Below are 17,707 nucleotides of genomic sequence, written 5' to 3' on the forward strand. Positions count from 1 at the left end.
TTAGCGCCCGCCATTCTTAGTTTTTCATACGATTTACTATGGGGAAAATTTACCTCTTCAAATAAAAATCGCTTGAGGTCAACCATTGGTCCCTAAAAATAAGTCGTTGAATGATTTCTGTAGATAACTTCACGAGGAATCAGACCACCGAAGACCGCAAAATGATGCGACATTCGTGGAAAAAGTTATTAAGCCTCACTCGATCGATAAAATCACGAGATTTTATTATTTATTGTTATTCCTTACGTGTTAAACAGCGTGGGCAAGTCATTCGGTTTTCAGTCAATAACTTTTTCCACATGCCTTCGATCGCTTTGCGGTCTTCAGAGGGTTTGTTCTTCATAAAATTTCCAACAGAAATCATTCATCGATATATTTTTAGGAGTTAAGGGGCAACCTGTGGTGATTTTTCTTTAAAAAAGTGATTTTCCCCATAGTAAATCGTATGAAAATTTAAAACGGCTGGCGCTAAAATATAGTTTCTCCGATCGAGCTGAAATTTTGCACAGTTGATATGGGGCCAAAATGGAACTCAAAAAGTGTACAGGAGTAAAATGTATTTTGGTGTCCCACACTAATGTATATAGTGTTAGGCACATTATCCTATATCGTCGGTTTCCTGCAATAGGGGCACAACTCAAAAAATGTGAATTTTCAGAATGAGCGTTTGAAAATTGGCAATCTTGAAGCAGATCCTACAAGTTCACTTCTTCTTCTTCTTGGCGTAACGTCCTCACTGAGACAAAGCCTGCTTCTCAGCTTGTTCTATGAGCACTTCCACAGTTATTAACTGAGAGCTTTCTCTGCCAAAGACCATTTTGCATGTGTATATCGTGTGGCAGGAAATTTCCTTTATGAAAAGATCCTGGACCGACCGGGAATCGAACCCGTCACCCTCAACATGGTCATGCTGAATACCCGTGCGTTTACCGCCTCGGCTATATGGGCTCTACTTACACTTATTTCTCTCATTATTAGACAAAAGTATACGAATTTTGATTGTTGTATCATGGAAAGGGACTGAAGGACTATCTCTTTCATAAATTTTAGATAACTATCTTTCATCGACTATTGAAAAAGTTGACTGATTTTGAGTTGTGCCTTTACTGCGGAAAATTGGTGAAAATGCAAAAATCTCGCGTTTCTCATCGAATTTCGGAACGGGTCTTTGTCAGATGAAAGTTTGCATGGTTTTTCATCATTTGCCATCAAAACCTCAAAAATGACAAATTTTGAGTTGTGCCCCTATTGCAGGAAACCGACGATATATAGTTTTCAGCTTACGAAGGTAATTGTCGATGCGTAGTTAGATTTCCACCACTTCTGATATAAATGGTGATTAATTATGGAAAATTAGTGGTGTCGTCGATAAACATTTCAAGGACAGAGAAATTAGTAAATATCAACATGACATTATCCATCTCTGCTTGGGACCTTATCTTTTTTTATAGAATGAGAAAAGCTGCTGACCCAAGGTGGGATGACTTCGAGAAGGGAAGAAGCGTACATGAGTACACTCTAATGGTAAGCGTTCCACCTTAAGTAGTTCTCACTTCCCTGGGAGTTTGGACCTTCGCTAATACTTTTAGACTACCCTGACGACCACGCAATAGCGGATTCCCGTTCGCTTCTTCTGGAGCGCTATCTCGACCGTTTTGGTTACAGCCCTAATAGCTTTCACCGTCGATCGACCTTCATGGAAACCGCACTGGTTCTCCATCAGCCTCGACTGAATGTTCCGTTCCAACAGTTTCCCGGCGGTATTCAGAAGGCAGATAGGTCTGTATGCCGACGCGTCAGCAGGTGGCTTCCCGGGTTAGGGCAGTAGAACCAATCTTTGCCTTTTCCATCTCTTCGGAAATTTGCCTCTATCTAGGCACACACACTATAATCGATCAGCACTATAATGTTAAAGGCCTACTCATAAGTGCATATTTTCCAGTTACACATTCATAAAATCAGCTCTTGCGTCCGTAAAATCGTGAAATTCGTAATATTTTTTTTTGTCAGGCCGTCTTGATGGCTACTGTTGGGATACCGTCCGGACCCGAAACATAGTTCACCTTAAGCGACTTCGCTATTGCGATGATCATCGCCGAATAGATCGTCGGTATTATCCTCTATAAGCAATCGCACTACAAATGCGAGGTCAGCTATCCCGGATGACGATCGATGACCTTCGGCTGTGGCCGTCTTCCTTCGTATTTCTCCCTACATCGAATCGCCAGATGGTTACTGTGTGTGTATCTATCGTCGACCTTCTTGTCCGAGCTAGGGTTTAGTCACTTCAATGAACGACTCTGTCCGTTCCTTCAGTAGTGTTTTTTTGTCGCTTCCGTTCACGACGACATCCCCGTTCAGCTTCGAATAGAGCGCAGCCTCTCGTGTTAGTCAAGCGGCTATTCCACCCAGGCGTTGAAGTCTCCACCGATGACCTCGGGACTCAATGCCACTAGTGCGCATGATAGATGGCATAGACGAGAACAGGTCTATCGGCCACCTGGTGGGGCATAACAACTGCAGTAGTACACCCCATTGTTGCGAAGCCCTCGTGCGACGTGGAAAGTATTTTCTGGACCGGTTGTATAGATCGCCGCTTGCTTGGTCTTATCCGCTACCCAGTTCCCGTTATCGGAAGGGATGCGGTATGGGTTCGATAGTAGGGCGATGTCTGTACTCGAGACTGACTGTCGGCGCAACTCTTGTACGGCATAACAGTAAAAAAAGAAAACCTGTAACCTGCATTATTGTCGGATGGTTCGACATACTAGCGTGCCTGAAAATCTAGGCCCGTCCATCGTGTGACCCTTGTTCGCCGTGCAGTTTAGGCATTTTGTATTCCCTGGCGATGTGTCCTTCCACTCCACACTTCCTGCAGAGATTGCTCCTGTCGGGACCTTTATACGCCCACGACTTTGTCCTTGCTCAAAGCACTTGGAACACGCCTCTAGCGGCTCGTATATGCCGAGCGGGCACACTGACCAGCCTGCTATGATCTTGCCGACTGCAGTTGCTTTGATCACCTCCCCTACATAGAGCTCGATCGTGGCGATCTGCGTGCCTGCGGGGCCCTTTCACAAGCACTTGGTGCATCTACCTCGTACTGCTGTTTAAGTGCGAGTTTGCTCATTGTCTTAGTAGTAGAATTTTTGTCGCTATATATTGCCAAACATGGACGTAAAAAAAGGACAAGATGCACTTGAACTTTTTCGCCCAATACCTCCCGAGCTACTGCCTTGGTCATCTCTTTTTTCAGCACTAGCATCATCTCTTTAGTACTGGTACGCTGGATGCTTCTTACATCCGCGCCCAGCGATGACAGACAATTTTCGCCTCGCATACTCTTCTTAGAGAAGATCTGCTAACCCGCTACTCATAAAAGGGGTAAACCTCGCCACTACCGCTAGAGGCCCAGGTATAACTTACTGTGAGAAGTGCCCGCCCAGGTCCACAGGCTCCACGATCGAGCATCTTTTTGTTGGAATATTTGGGCCAGCCTAATATATGTTGCGATGTTTGTCATCTTGCCTGCGCCGACCCTGACTAATGTATGTATGCTTGTTATTGTTTATACATACATTGTACATTGTTGTTATTAAATAAACCGACCGCCGCGACGTGCACACGCATCTTTGTGCTGCCTCCGTGTTCTCCGCCGTACGCGCCCGAAACATTTCCCCGGTAGTTTGTTGTCGGTCCCCTGGGTAGCTTTGTGGACAGTGTTGGCCTCAGTGACATTTCCAACAGGCTATGGGCCCAGTTCTGGCGACGGTACCGTAAAAGTGCTCGGACAGTCGCGAAGTGAAAAATCTTCCCGCGGATGATTGCTTCTGTGTGGTGCCGGTCGTTGGGAGAGCTAATTAATTTGGCTCGTTCGGCTAGTGCGATCAGCTGCTACTGTGTGTGAAAAACAGCTGTGACCGGGAAAGTGAAAAAGTGGTCGGCGGAATTATCGCCCGTTTGATTGGAGCAAGTGGCGTCCAGAACGGAGCAGACAGTGCCGGTTAGACTGTGTGCACCATTTTATGTCCCGCAGCCGAGAAGAAAGAAGATTGTGCCATTTTGACCCGCGAAAAGTGACTGTAGCCGTGGTGGTGTTCGATCGAAATCGAAGCGAAGAGACTCTGTCAGTGTGCCGCCTTCGTGTGTGTAGGTACGGCGGGCGGGTACGTTCGAGTGTTGTTGGTTGTAGCTTCGTGAGTACAGTTTGCGCCAACGGAAAATCGAACTTTCGTAGAAATGGCAGATAAAGTGTTAAGGGTTCATTCAAATATTACGTAACGCAAAATTTGACAATTTTAGACCCCCTCCCTCCCCCACGTAACAACTTTTATATGGAAAATTTTGAAATTTTGTATGAAGCGTAACGCAGCGCTGGACCCCCTCCCTCCCCCCTTAGCGTTACGTAATATTTGAACGAACCCTAATTGCGCGTTTGATCAATCAATACTTTCAAACGTGGAAGATCAAAATCGAAATGCTGCTGATCAGCTACGATCTGTGGCGTAAGCTTTCTGACGTGAAACCGGAGCCGGTAACAACGGCATGGTCGAAGGAAGACCAAAAGGCAAAAGCCTTGATAGTGCGCAATATCGAGGACAATCAGTTAGCCTTGGTGAAAGACGGAAAATCAGCTGTCGAAGTGTGGGAAAAGCTGAAGAAGTACCACGAAAGGCTACGGTGACGTCGCGAGTGTCGCTTCTGAAGAAGCTGTGTAGTCTAAACTACGAAGAAGATGCGGATATGGAGAAGCATTTGTTCTCCATCGAAGAACTTTTTGATCGGCTATCGTGTGCGGGGCAGAAGATCGAAGATTCGCTACAAGTGGCGATGGTGTACCGGAGTCTGCCGGAATCGTACAACGGACTGGTGATGGCCTTGGAGAGCCGTCCGGACGCCGATCAGTCGTTGGAGTTCGTCAAGCAGCGGCTGATGGACGAGTACCACCGACGGGTGGAGAAGCGAGGAGAAACGTCCGAGGAGCGCCACGATCGGGCGCTGAATGTGCGAAACAGACGAGTGCGGCAGCGTGTGTGCTACAACTGCCGGAAACCGGGCCACTTCCGGAGAGAGTGCCCAATGCTTCGTGAAGAAGAAAGAAGAGATCCGGAAGTGAAGAAGACGGAGGAAAAGAAGAACACTGGAATTTGTTTCGGCGTGGGAGGTCAGCGGAAGCGGAGGTCCTGGTACGTGGATAGTGGCTGCTCGAGCCACTGACCACACAGATCGAAAAAAGAGTGTAACATTCTGTGACATATGATGCACATAATTGGAGCGTGGGATATCATAGAAGTTTACATGACATCATGTAAAGTTCATTAAATATCATGTAAACTTCCATTATATTTCATGTAATTCAGCATGACTCTGAGAGTTTACATGACATATAACCCAAGTAACACACTTGTCACCGAAGAATCACGGCGGCGCAGGTTTTTGTTGCGCAGAAGTCACTGTGACTTACTTCTAACAAATAAACATTTACTTGCTAGAAGTAAGTCACAGTGACTTTTGCGCAACATAAACCTGCGCCGCCGTGACTCTTCGGTGACAAGTGTGTTACTTGGGAACACAAATTTACATGATATATCATGTAAACCATCATAACACTAAGTTTACATGACTAAAATGAAGTTTACATGACGTGTAAATCTCATTATTTTTATCTGTGCAGTGACCGAAATTTCTTTATGGAGATCAACGAGCGTGTCCGCCGGTGTCGGGGAAGGCTTCCTGGAGCGCGTCGATGGAGACGGAAGAAAGAACAAAGTGCACGTGAAGGAAGTCTTGTATATCCCTGAGCTGGACTGCGGACTGCTGTCGGTCCGGAAGCTGGCACAGAAGGGACTGAGAGTGAACTTTGTGGAGTCGAAGTGCCAGATAGTGAGTTCCAGCGAAAGAGTTGAAGCCGTCGCGAAGCTTAGTGGTAAGCTGTATGCCCTGAAGATAGCTGGAGGAGCGGAGATCGGTAACCGCCGGAGAAATGCAGCTGGGCATCCCGTTGAAGAGGAGTTCGACCAAGAAGATTTTTATGACTGTTTTGACGAGGGACTCCGATACTAAGTGGAACTTTGTGGCTTTGTGATAGGACTTTGTGTGATACTTGACGAAGCAGAAGTGTTCGGTGCAGGAGGAGGAACTTTGTGTAGGCTGTGTTGTCCAATGTGAACTTTGTGAAGACTTTGTGAAATTGTAACCTTTGTGAACGGACTTTGATTGACTTTGATTGTGATGCCCAACATCGAGGAGGAGTGTTGGAATATTTGAGCCCCTAATATATGTTGCGATGTTTGTCATCTTGCCTGCGCCGACCCTGACTAATGTATGTATGCTTGTTATTGTTTATACATTATACATTGTTGTTATTAAATAAACCGACCGCTGCGACGTGCACACGCATCTTTGTGTTGCCTCCGTGTTCTCCGCCGTACGCGTCGGAAACATTCCCCCGGTAGTTTGTTGTCGGTCCCCTGGGTAGCTTTGTGGACAGTGTTGGCCTCAGTGAAATTTCCAACACTTTTTCGCCTACTCGATTATTCATTCCTCGGCACGGGTCGTTTAACAACTTGAATTGAGGTTCCTCTGTTTGATGGAGCCTTGCCACCGGAACGGGTAATCCGTAGTGATTTTTAAGCCGATAACTACAACAGCACAGTTGTAATAGGCTCTGATCATAACATAAAATTATTGCATATCATGTTATCGTTCCACTACAAGCGTTTTACAGCTGGCTCTGACACCAATTCCCTCGCCTCAGATAACTGAGATGGCCGTCCCAGAAGTAATGGGTTCTACATTGGCATTTCCTCTAAATACAGTGCTAAATAGTTGAATTCAACCATAAGTCTCAGCCTAAGCTGGCGTTTTTCAATGGGCATCAAAGGAATGGTATCTTTCCTGAACTCGTGATTATAACATTTCTCTAGAGTCTAGACATCAGTAATTGAATAATCAGCAGCGCAATCATATCATTACATACCTAATTGGATAGGTCAGTCCTTTAACCGCTCATCTGTTGATCGATTCCCCACAATCGAAGCCATTGGGAGTGGCAAGACAACAAAGCCAACAATGACTTACTCGTTTCCAATATTACCATCCGATCTCATGATTAATGATGGGCCAATGCGAGATGTGTCATTTTAGTCGAAATCAATTTACCGATTACGGTTCAACAATGGCGCTGCTACCGCGGGATGACCGTGATGTCTGGCAATTTACAATTTTGATTTCCAATCCACGCACCACTCTCTCCGGTTTCGGTTCCTCAGTTCCTCCTTTGTGACGACTATGTGAATTGCCTTGTTTTCCGGCTTGGATCCATGATCCGTCGTTCCCAGTTCGTGGAGTCGAAGTCAAACAAATTACCCTTTCGTCACGAAATTCGACCGTTTTTGGTGAAAGATATGCGTCTCCCTCGAGAGTCCGAAGCGTCGCGATGCCCTTATCAAGCGCGGGATAATTTGTCATGATAGGCGTCATTAAAGCGAAACGTGGGGAGAAAAGACATTTTATTGATGCCATCCAGCCGACGGACGACGACGATGATGAAGCTGACGGCCAAGGAATGATGACTTTTGAGGGACGATTTTTTATGCGGTTGCGTTGGCATCATGCAGAGGGATGGACTGCCGGACAACAGCAGCAGTTGCGTTTCTGGGAATGTTGGCATCTGGAAGACCACTGCCTTTTCCTTAAATGGGTAAAAGTCACGAACGGGAGAGCAAGGTTAATAAAATTCCTCAAATTCGAAGATGGGTCGTAAATAACATGCTCAGCAGAAGGTCATCGCGAGACGTGCTGCTACTTCCAATCAGCCCGGCAGCACCCGGTGAAGCTTTTTCGCACTGAAGGATCCCAAATTGGTTACCGATGAGCCGGGAAAACGGACATGATTAATTGAAGTGCCGCTACATAATCAATCAAAACCCCAGCATGTAAATTTACTGCTTTATTACTTTGTTTTTAACGGTGTTCAGTAAAATAATGCTTAGAGATGTACAAAAGTACACAGGAAAAATATCCATGTAAAATTCAGCAAGAAATCATACACATAAGGGGAATGCTAGATTTAGTGTGCATTTACATCAGATATCATGTAAAATTATATGACGAAAGTGTAAATTTCCACCAATCTTCGCGTAGTCCATCATGAATTCCAACCCATAAGCCCTTCGTTTGCAATCTCGAAAAAATACACTTTTCGTTATAACTTTTTCGTTTTTCAATATTTTTCGACCAAATTTTGACACAATAAAGCCTGTATCCACATTAATCGGGACACAGAAGTACGGCTGTAGCTCTGTAATAAATCGGTAGAATTGGCCAAATAATTGACTGAGAACTGTTTGGTGTATGTTTATTATTTGTGCCAAATTTCATAAAAATCGATGTATTACTTTAAAAAAAAACAATTACATGTGGTTTTAAGCATTTTGTACAATCATGAACAATTTTAATTCGCATAGTAGATGGTTCTTTTACGCTACAGTTAAAGTTCTATGATGATAATTATGAAATTTCGTTAGCAGTTATGATACTTATAGAGACACTTTCTTACAAAATTTCGTCAACTTTTATCAATTGGTTTGAAAGCTACTGGTGTTGATAGGGGTGAGTGTTAGTGAAATTTTTTCGTGTTTTTCATGTGCAATGTTTGCCTATTCATAACTTTTGAATTTCTCTGCCAATTTTCATGAAATTTTCACAGAAGGCAGTTGATTATGTGTTTATTATGTCTGCAAAATGTGTTGATCATTGGTATAGTGCCTTCAATAGTACAATCGAAACAATAAAGGGTGCTGACTAGTTGCTGTATGAGGGGCTAAAATCACGTTCTGTCCCAATACATGTTTCGACTAAACAATTGTTTATAGTGCATCGATTTTTTTTTTTAAATTTTGCCTGTGCAACGAATGAAGATTAAGAAGTTTGTGTTCAAAATTTCAGTCATTTCCTATGCCAAATTCAAAAGATACAGCGCTGACAAGCAAAACTAGGGACTGTACAAAATTCAATGGCGCACATTCTACTCTTTCATTGCTACAACAAAAAATAATGCACCGATTCACATGAAATTTTGTAGGTGAAATGAACACATCTTAAGATGTCTTAGGCCAAATTTGAGCAATTTTAATGTATCTATTACAGATTTACATATGTATTTCTCTGTCCCGATTATTGCGGATACAGGCTTTAAGCGCATATCCTTCTAATTTAAGGATTTGCTGGATTGTTGGAATAACCACCTGGTTCCGGAGTTATTCCGGAATCAAAATGGGTTATTCGATTTGGCCATTTTGGAAAAAGTAAATTTTCAATATGAGAGCCGTTCAGTTTTCAGACCTAAGTGCACTGGAATGATTGAAAAATATGTCTAGAAGTCCATCCCGGTCACTACGTGCCTTGGAACCCGTTTTACGGATGTTCCGGAGAACCAGTTCCGGGGTTTGTTTTTGAATATGATTCAATACCATCATGCGACACCTCAAACTTCGTGTTATTTCAAGATGCATCATTCTGTGCTGTTTTGGCGTTGTCTGAAATACTGTTGACCATTTTGGAACCGGTATTCGGATTTCCCGGAAATCGATTCCGGTGGTTCCGGGGTCCAATTTCCGCAAATAAACAAGCACCATCATGCGACATATCTATCTTCATGATTTTAAAAATTATGGCATTTTATCATTTCGATTGGTCACTTAGGAAGCATTTGCGGCAAATCAAGCATCTTTTGCTTTTCAAAATACATCATTCTGGGATAATATTGCGTTATCTGAAATACTGTTGGCCATTTAAGAACCGGTATTCAGATTTCCCGGGAAACGGTTCCGGTGATTCCGGGGTCAATTTTTCGAAGATGAACAAACGCAATCATGCGAACACGAGCGAAACCATTGATTGCTATCCATATACTAATGCTTTGAACCAGAAACTGCCACTGTTGGGTATTCATTCCGAGAATGCATCCAAAAATGCCTTCCGGAGATTCCTCATGGAATTCCGCAACCTCTCCAAAGAATTCATCCAGGAGATTCCTCTTGAAGGATGTTCTTCCAGTTTACTCAATCTCGCGAGGTTACCAAAACTCATTCCGAGGATTCCTCTAGGAGTTTCCTCCGAAAAGTGTAACAGGAATTCCTTTTAGGGATTCCTCCAGAAGTTTCTTATGGAGATTTGATTCCGGGGATTCATCCAAGAATTCTTTTTAGACATGCTTCCTGAATATTGTGAGGGTTACTCCAGAAATTAATTACAGAGAATTTTCCAAAAATTTGTTTCGGGTGATTCCCCGTAAAATGCTTCCGAACGCTCTTGCACAAGTTACCTTCGCAAACCCCGGAGGTTCTTCCAGAAGTTTCTTCCGAAAATTCAAACAGGTATCACCTAAAGAATATCTCCAAAATTCCACCAAAAACTCCTCCGTGAATTCTTCCGAAAGTTCCTCCAAGAACTTCTGTGCTGTTTTGGCGTTGTCTGAAATACTGTTGACCATTTTGGAACCGGTATTCGGATTTCCCGGAAATCGATTCCGGTGGTTCCGGGGTCCAATTTTCGCAAATAAACAAGCATCATCATGCGACATATCTATCTTCATGATTTTGAAAATTATGGCATTTTATCATAATGATTGGTCACTTAGGATACATTTGGCCATTATGGAATCGGTATTCAGATTTTCCGGAATCCAGTTCCGGGGCCAAGTTTTGAAAATGGTTCAATACCGTCATGCGGCATCCAGGCTTGATAATCCTCCTCGAAATCAAAAGAGTTTTGCCACATGCTCTAGAGCGGTGTTTTGCTTTTGCCTCGTCGCGAGGCAAACAGAGAGGCAATAAAAACTGAGCGAGGAAGAGGGGAACGAAAAAAGAGTCTGATTATTTCGGGTTTTTGAGTGCGATTTTCGCCTCGAGAGTCTTTCTTTGCATGTGAGTGGAACTCGCGAGAGCTTTTTGAGTGTGAGTGGACGTGAGAAACACAACAAGAAATTATGAGTGTTGGACGAACTCTTCGCTGCGCGGCAAGCTCGCGCTCGGTGCTGTTGAGGATTTGCGTTGTGATTTCTGAGTTTTATTTTCACTCCTCAGAAAATCGCCAAAATCGCTTCCTCATTTTCTCGCGAGGGAGTTTCTGTCAAGCCTGGCGGCATCTCAATTATCGTGATTTTCAAAATACATCATTCTGGGATAATGTTGCGTTATCTGAAATACTGTTGGTCATTTAAGAACCGGTATTCAGATTTCCCGGGAATCGGTTCCGGTGGTTCCGGGGTCAATTTTTCGAAGATGAACAAACGCAATCATGCGAACACGAGCGAAACCATTGATTGCTATCCGTATATTAATACTTTGAACCAGAAACTGCCACTGTTGGGTATTCATTCTGAGAATGCATCCAGAAATGCCTTCCGGAGATTCCTCATGGAATTCCGCAACCTCTCCAAAGAACTCCCTCCGGAATTCATTCAGGAGATTCCTCTTGAAGGATGTTCTCTCAATTTATTCAATCCAGCGAGGTTACCAAAACTCATTCTGAGGATTCCTCTAGGAATTTCCTCCGAAAAATGTAACAGGAATTCCTTTTAGGGATTCCTCCAGGAGTTTCTTATGGAGATTTGATTCCGGGGATTCATTCAAGAATTCTTTTTAGACATGCTTCTTGGATATTGTGAGGGTTCCTCCAGAAATTAGTTACAGAGAATTTTCCAAAAATTCGTTTCGGGTGATTCCGCGTAAAATGCATGATAGAATTAAACTTTATTGAAATTTAAATTCCCCGACAAACCAACTCGTTTCACAATTCTGAACCAGTCTATTTTACGTTGCCTTCTTCTTGCCTACCAGTAGAGTACGATACACATGTATACCTACATCCATCTATTGTATCAATTGCCTCAATAATCGGGTTTTGTTTTTCTGCTGCTGTTAGCTAAATACATTCCTATAACGAAATTGAAAGCAATCACACGTTTTGATTTCCCTCGCAGATCCGAAAGTGTCGATTTTTACGGTGTAAATCCGTTCGATTGCCCGTGGTAATATTAGCCTCCGGTCATTAGACGCGCCGTGTGTGATGTAGTGCCAGTTTTTCGAAGTTTTCGCCGTGAAATCGTTGAGGATCTTCGTGAAAACACGTATCTGAGAGTTTGCCACGTGACTACCCGCCTGATTTGCCCCCCGCCGTCGATTCAATGCGAAGCGACTAAAGTTTCTCCACCGTCGGTGTCCCTTTGTGGATTGGATCAGTGACTAGAAGATTCTAGAGAACTCCGCCCCGACAATACCCGGTGAGTCACCCGTTGCCCATCAATGCTTCTGAACGCTCTTGCACAAGTTATCTCCGCAAACCCCAGAGGTTCTTCCAGAAGTTTCTTCCGAAAATTCAAACAGGTATCACCTAAAGAATATCTCCAAAATTCCACCAAAAACTCCTTCAGGAGCTCTTCCGTGAATTCTTCCGAAAGTTCCTCCAAGAATTTCTCCAGGAAGTTCCCTCTGAAGTTTCTATGATTTTATCAGCTTCTATGAGAATTCATCCGAGACTTCCTTCGGGAAATTTTCCAAGGATTCTTCCAGGAATTCTCCCAGGAATTTCCTGAAAATATTCCGCCAGGAGTTCTTTCGAAAATTTCTCCTATAGCTCCTTGAGAAATTTCTTCAGGAATTCTCCCAGTAAGTTCCTCCAGGAGTACCTCTGGGAGATCCTTTCAAGAATTCCTGAAGGAATTTCCGGAGGAATTCCTGAAGGAATTTCCGGAGCAATTCCTGGAGGAATTTCCGGAGGAATTCCTAGAGGAATTTTCGGAGAAATTCCGGGAGGAATTTTCGGAGGAATTCCTGAAGAAATTTCTGGAGGAATTGCTGAAGGAATTTCCGGAGCAATTCCTGGAGGAATTTCCGGAGGAATCCCTGGAGGAATTTCCGGAGGAATTCCTGGAGGAATATCCGGGGGAATTCCTGGAGGAATTTTTGGAGGAATTTCTGGAGGAATTTCTGGAGGAATTGCCGGAGGAGTTCCTGGAGGAATTTCCGGAGGAATTCCTGGAGGAATTTCCGGACAAATTCCTGGAGGAATTTCTCCAGGAAATGCTCCGGAAATTCCTCCAGGAATTCCTCCGGAAATTCATCCAGAAATTCGCCCAGGAATTCCTCCGGAAATTCCTCAAGGGGTTCCTCCGGAAATTCCTCCATCGCAATCGTTATCTTCCAGGAATTCCTCTGGAAGTTCCTCCAGGCGTTCCTCCCGGAAACTATTGATGGAACTCCTTGGAATAATTCTTGGGGGAACACCCGGAGGGACTCCCACAAGTATTCCTTGAAGAACTTCTGGAGGAGCTCTTGAGGCAATTCCAGGAGAAACTCCCGCAAGAATTTCCAGGGAGAATTCCTGGAGGAATTTTCGAAGGAACTCCTTGCGGAAATGTTGGAGGAATTCCCGGAATATTTTTTGAAGGAACTCCTGGAGAAATTTCCGTAAGAACTCCTGGGGGAAATTTAGAGGAATTTCCAAAGGAACTCCTGCTGGAACTCTCGGTCGGAGGAGTGCCTAGAAGAACTTCCTGGGAAAATTCCTGGAGAAACTTCTAGAGGAATTCCTAGAGGAACTCCTGGAAGAATTCCTGGAGGAAGTTCTGGAGGAACTCCCTGAGGAATGCTCGGTGGTACTCCCGGAGGAACTCCTGGAGGAACTTACTTGAGAGGATTCCTGAAGAAATTTCTCAAGGAACTATAGTAGAATTCCTGAAGGCATCCTTGGAAAATTTCCCGAAGGAAGTCTCGGACGAATTCTCATAAAAACTGATAAACTCATAGAAACTTCAGGGGGAACTTCCGGGAGAAGTTCTTGGAGGAACTTTCGGAAGAATTCACGGAGGAGTTTTTGGTGGAATTTTGGAGATATTCTTTAGGTGATACCTGTTTGAATTTTCGGAAGAAACTTCTGGAAGAACCTCCGGGGTTTGCGGAGGTAACTTGTGCAAGAGCGTTCGGAAGCATTTTACGGGGAATCACCCGAAACGAATTTTTGGAAAATTCTCTGTAATTAATTTCTGGAGGAACCCTCACAATATTCAGGAAGCGTGTCTAAAAAGAATTCTTGGATGAATCCCCGGAATCAAATCTCCATAAGAAACTTCTGGAGGAATCCCTAAAAGGAATTCCTGTTACACTTTTCGGAGGAAACTCCTAGAGGAATCCTCGGAATGAGTTTTGGTAACCTCGCGAGATTGAGTAAACTGGAAGAACATCCTTCAAGAGGAATCTCCTGGATGAATTCCGGAGGGAATTCTTTAGAGAGGTTGCGGAATTCCATGAGGAATCTCCGGAAGGCATTTTTGGATGCATTCTCGGAATGAATACCCAACAGTGGCAGTTTCTGGTTCAAAGCATTAGTATACGGATAGCAATCAATGATTCCGCTCGTGTTCGCATGATTGCGTTTGTTCATCTTCGAAAAATTGACCCCGGAATCACCGGAACCGTTTCCCGGGAAATCTGAATACCGGTTCTTAAATGGCCAACAGTATTTCAGATAACGCAATATTATTCCAGAATGATGTATTTTGAAAAGCAAAAGATGTTTGATTTGCCGCAAATGCTTTCTAAGTAACCAATCATTATGATAAAATGCCATAATTTTCAAAATAATGAAGATAGATATGTCGCATGATGGTGCTTGTTTATTTGCGAAAATTGGACCCCGGAACCACCGGAATCGATTTCCGGGAAATCCGAATACCGGTTCCAAAATGGTCAACAGTATTTCAGACAACGCCAAAACAGCACAGAATGATGCATCTTGAAAAACCACGAAGTTTGAGGTGTCGCATGATGGTGTTGAATCATATTCAAAAACTGACCCCGGAATATCCGTAAAACGGGTTCCAAGGCACGTAGTGACCGGGATGGATTTCTAGACAAATTTCATTCCAGTGCACTTAAGTCTGAAAACTGAACGGCTCTCATATTGAAAATTTACTTTTTCCAAAATGGCCAAATCGAATGACCCATTTTGATTCCGGAATAACTCCGGAACCGGGTGACCATTCCAACAATCCCTAGCAAATCCTTAAATTTGAAGGATATCCGCATATTGTGTCAAAACTTTGTCGAAAAATATTATGCCTCTCAAGAAAAATCAGAATATGGCGATTATCTGCCTCTGGCTTCTGATACAAGCGCGACAGTCACTAATCATAACAGCGTCACCAGATTTAAAAGTATATAATTCCATTATATGGGGTTTGACAGCAAGAACACTCCTTCCACTGAGCCACTCTTGCCGGTCGTCACAAATACATTCAAAAACATCTCTCGCGTTTAGTATCATACAGGCGTATCTACAATGATCGATTTCTCTTCATCGATTTTCTCTTCGGATTATTCCTGGAATTACGTCCAAAAATCGGATGATCTATCGGTGTATTTCGGTGAAGAACGACTAGGACTAGCATCTAAAACAGCAAAAACAACCAAAAATGATATGCCGGCCAAGTTATTAACCGAAGAGATAATCGGTGAAGAGAAATCGATCATTGTAGATACGCCCGTATGATACTGAGCGCGAGATCTGTCACTTCGCGAAACCCACGTGCTTTTGTTTTTGGCGGGAACACTTTTTCTTTTGTTTTGTCTTGTGACTGTCATGCGGCGGTATGCCTTGCGAGCGTACGACCGCCGCAGGACTCTAATAAAAGATAAGCGCGACAATATTGAAAAAAAAAACAAAAAAGTTCTAACGAAAAGTGTATTTTTTCGCACTCTCGTTAGGGGGGTTGGTAACGGAAGGGTTAGTCACGTAACGTAGCGGGAATTTACACGACCATAATATAGTTTACATGACATATGTAGTAAATGTGTACTAAATTATGTTACAAACATTATCTCCATCTTCTAATCAAGCAGGTATATTAAGATTAAAATGGATACATTTGTGCACTTCTTACGATATTGGCATAATTCTAGCATCAATGGGATAATATTTTTTCATGCCATTACTTCTGTCCCACTCATGAATTACGCTTTGCAGCCATTGATCAAAAGATGAAATGTACACCCAAAACCACATGTAGGCACATAATCCGCGATGGTTATTTTTACATCAAAGAATCAACAAACGTTTATTCCATGCACACATTTTCCGTCGTTGGCGTCATCGTTGATAACGATTTGCCGTTGCCAGTTACAAACCCTTTTTCAGCGTAGGAAAAGGGCAATTCACGAAAACGGCATTTTCAATTTATCCTTTTTAGCCTCCATCGGAAAGCTCGCGATTATCCTGCATGTAGGTAGTCAATGAAAGCAAAAAATAGCTGGGGATTTGATGGACGCTCATAAAAATTGGATTTCCCTCATTCATGGTATACCCCACACATGGTCGCACGGTTGGGCGTCTGCACCTGACAGGGGAATTTACGTGCCGTTGCCTCGGTGCTGCTTTTACCTATCACAAAACATTCAAAGGTGATGGCGGCTACACGATGCTCTTTACCCGTTTAAAGTGCATACAATGCAAACCACGTTGTTAATCTTTAGGTTATCTTTCTCATCGAAACTGGATCAGTGCACAGCTCGAGTTGACTGACAAGAACACGAGCCGATCTTTTGGCTGTGAATTGCAGTCCAACTTCCTGCACTGTTAAGTCAATCTTCTTTTCTTGCATGCTTATATGCATGCCCCATAGTAAGATGGGCTCTGGTCTGCCTGCTGATCAGATGTGCGAACATGATGTATCGTCGGAGGTTCGAGCAAGCACAATAGTGCAGCAGCTGAATTAAGGTCCATCGTGTTAACCACATTTTGAGAGAGATCATGAATCACTTATCAGATCGGTGGCAGAGGAAAGTTTTAATCGAAAAGCCTTGTTGATGTCTTCGAAAATCATCTCCACCGCGGTAATTATAAATATCCAGAGGCAGAGTTAGGATAAGTAAACGGGTCATACTGCAAAGTGTCTATGACGAAAAACATTTTTTTTATCACATCCATCAGGATCACAGTCACATTTCTAAATACACTTTTCATGTTTTGCTAATAGGTGTTCAACAAATAATTAAGCTCGCGTTATAGTTGTATATCTTGACAGTTTCATGACATGAATACATGGTTCCTTTTGATTACCTTGTTTCTTTTCTTTTGATTCTTCTGTACATTTTTCTTTGTCTTCTCTTGGCGTAACTCCTCTACTGGAACAGAGCCTGCTTCTCAGCGGAGTTGTTCCGGACTCCAATGAGGTATGATGATTATGTAACGGAGGAGTTACGAAGACGCATTGTGACAGGAAACCGAGCTTACTTTGCACTCAGCAGAACTCAACGATCGAACAAAGTGCGCCGTCGCATGAAGTTAACCATCTACAAAACGCTGATTAGACCGGTAGTTCTCTGTGGGCACCACTCTTGGGGATGTTTGCTTACCATCTACTGTGGAGTGCAGATGGAAGCCGATATGTGGAGAAGGCGAATGAATCACGAGCTTTATCATATTTGTTAAAAGAGCCAACCGCGAAAATCGGAAGGCAACGGTGGGCGGGAAACGTCACCAGGATGTCAGATAATAACCCGATAAAAATGGTTATCGAGGATAATCCGGCCAATGCAAGAAGAGGTGGTGCGCACGGTAAAGGCTGGGTATGCTGCGCAATTAAGATCCCATTGTGATCCACTAGCCTCTGCCCAGCAACTCCTATCCCTACCTCCACGTGGTGCCG

The sequence above is a fragment of the Aedes albopictus genome, chromosome 3 (assembly GCF_035046485.1).
Source record: "Aedes albopictus strain Foshan chromosome 3, AalbF5, whole genome shotgun sequence".
Classification (NCBI taxonomy): Eukaryota; Metazoa; Arthropoda; class Insecta; order Diptera; family Culicidae; genus Aedes; species Aedes albopictus.